Genomic DNA, 2,946 nt, shown 5'->3' with positions numbered 1-2,946 from the left:
GTTCCGTTTTTGGGGGGGGGGGGGTCGACCTAACCGGCTGTTTCTCTATAGTGGTCACCTGGCCATAGTGGTCAAATTTGGCCAGTCCCTTGAGTGACCACTATAGGCAGGTTTGACTGNCCGTATCTCGGTGTTACATTGACAAGTAGCCTTAAGTGGGGCACGCATGTTAACAACATCACTGCGAAGGCCATACAAACATTGGGAGTGATTAGGCGCAATCTGTGGTCATGTCCAACAAGGGTAAAACCTGCATATACGTCGCTTGTACGACCGAACCTAGAATATGCCGCGACAGTATGGGATCCATATACAGAGAGAGACAAAGATACACTTGAAAGGGTACAGAACCAAGCTGCAAGATTCTGCACGAACAACTATCAAAGGGGTGCTAGTGTAACAGAAATGAAAAGAAACCTACAATGGGCCGCTTGCTGGAAGACAGACGTAGAATGTCCAGACTGTGCATGATGTACAAAATAACTAATAAACTGGTGGACGTACCAACCACTAAGTATCTGATACCAGCCCAGAAAAGAACAAGAAACAGTCATGCCTTCAAATATCAGAGTTATCAATCAAGAATTGAGGTATTAAAAAACTCGTATTTCCCCAGAACTATCGTAGACTGGAACTCGTTAGCGTTGCCACCAAGCACAGTTGGGGCATCATCACTAGAAAACTTTTAACAACTCCTGCAATCAAATGTGCAAATATTGTGTGTAACAAGCCGTTCGGTGTGATATCTAGCTGCCGCCGCGCCGTGTGCCTGCGAAGCTGGTGTGTTACGCCGTAGGGCGGTTATACTGGCTATACTGATACAGATACAGCTGTGTCCTTGGATGCTGGGTGACCTTGTACTCTAGCTGAACTGCTCATGTCCTCCTCAGTGAAATATTTGTATTAAATCTTAAATCACACTCTTAACATTCTAGGTCACTTTTTCTATTTATTGATTTATTTTTATTTTATTGAACAATATTAATGCAGTACACGCGGAGCAGAGGCATCTGATGCTGGTGTTGTGTCCCGCACATAGAAACGGATACTGGACAGACAATACTCATTTTCACTTGAGTCTAGTGGTCATTCTACGCACCTCTGGTTCACTCTTAACATTCTCTGTCACTCTGACCAACACCTCTGGTTCACTCTTAGATTCAGATTCAGATTTTATTACCAATGACATAGCAGGTACAATATAAAATCAACACCTGAATTGCGTCATTGCTTACAGATCCGCCTTTAAAATCCAAGTATAGAATTCATAATACATGATAAAATACAATTCTAAAAGTCATATCAGGAATAAGATATAACGGGATATCAGGTAACCTATTTACAAAATGTTTCTGGTGAGAGCTGTGACACCGGCAAAATAACGCGTGATGTATGAGCGTGTGTTACAGGTCAGCTCAAACAAACTCAGTGCTACTAAGTACGAGAAGTGTGACTCTTAACATTCTCTGTCACTCTTTTCATTTTAACCACCTCTGGGGGACACTCTTATGGCATCCTCTGTCGCTCTGTAGCCATTCTACGCAGCATGCCGGCTCATCCTCTGTCACTATGGCCATTATACGCACCTCTGACTCACACATTCTTCTAATTGCTGGCCCTCATAGGAATTGAGAATGTTCAGAGTAAGTCAGAATAGCAGAGAAAGGCTGGAGTGACGAAGAATGTTCACTACGGGTGAGCCAAAATACTAGTAGCCAAGAAAGGCCAGGGGGATGGTGAATGTTATTAAAGGGTGTAGTAGAAAATACATTTATATTGTAGGAGTATTGGCCGAAATAAGCTTAAACTATTACATTTGTAGTGTAATTTAAATTGTGTGTGATTACCTGTTGTGCATATATCTGAAAGTCATTTGCATACTTGTGACTGGACAAATACGGCTGACTGGCATCCGCATTTGTGTGTAAACCAGGTGTATGTTTCACGAAAATGTACCGCAACACTGGGTTTGATTGATGACTTGGAAGAAATTATGGCCGCCGGTTGGATTTCAACCCCTAAAAAGAGGCTGACGCCTGAGAAGACATTTCATCTGTGAAAAACTGCCTAAAACGTAGCAATTTCATTACGACAATAGTTTGGTGGCTGGGTAGCCTGTCAGGCCCTCTGACTCTATCAAGTCAGATCGTTGGAGGGGGGTTGGCTGGCGAAATCGCTGTGACACCGGCAAAATAACGCGTGAAAAATTCTACAATACGCAGTATCAAATCTACACCCTTGCAACGTTCCGTGCTAGAAGCCACTGTGCCATATATACATTGGCAGCATGAATGTCTCAAGAAAAGGGAAACAACCTACATAGGGTCACAAAGGGGTCAAGGAGACGGCATTGGCAGTGCGTACTTGTATAACCAGAAGAACATGACCCACAATATACAGTAATAGATATCCGGTTCAACACTACCGAACTAGTGACTACCAAACCTTGGCTGTGAGTAATTATAGATTACAACTTGACTTCTCTCATTTTGGTGCGAACGGCTGCCGGCTGTCATTTACAGCTTAACAGTAACACCCGGCTTCTATCAAAGCGAGGTACAGTGGTTGAAAGGTCAACTTCAGAAGCAGCCTGCTGTGTCCTTGAGGTGTAATTACAGAAGGGATGTGGAACACAGCTTTGCGAAAACATGTCAGTCACAATGTCCAGATAGCGTACAAGTGGGGGGGGGGGGTCCTTACACAGACACAAACTGTATTGCTGGAGAAAATGAGACAGTTGAGTATATTTGTAATTTAAACATCATCTTACGGTATGTGGGGTCGCGATCCGTTCGTGGCAAGCTTTGGTGCCTAAAGCTGTCCAAATGTCACTAAAATTTTGGTCTTAAATCATCATTAACACTACAAGCCATGCTCGTATGAAATTATCTTTTAACATTTTAATTATATGTAACAGATACTAGAGAAATGAAGTTGATTTCTGAT

The sequence above is a fragment of the Branchiostoma belcheri genome, unplaced genomic scaffold (genome assembly GCF_001625305.1).
Source record: "Branchiostoma belcheri isolate BF01 breed outbred unplaced genomic scaffold, Haploidv18h27 scaffold113, whole genome shotgun sequence".
Lineage (NCBI taxonomy): Eukaryota > Metazoa > Chordata > Leptocardii > Amphioxiformes > Branchiostomatidae > Branchiostoma > Branchiostoma belcheri.
The sequence above is the reverse complement of the archived record's forward strand: the minus strand, read 5'-3'. Positions refer to the sequence as shown.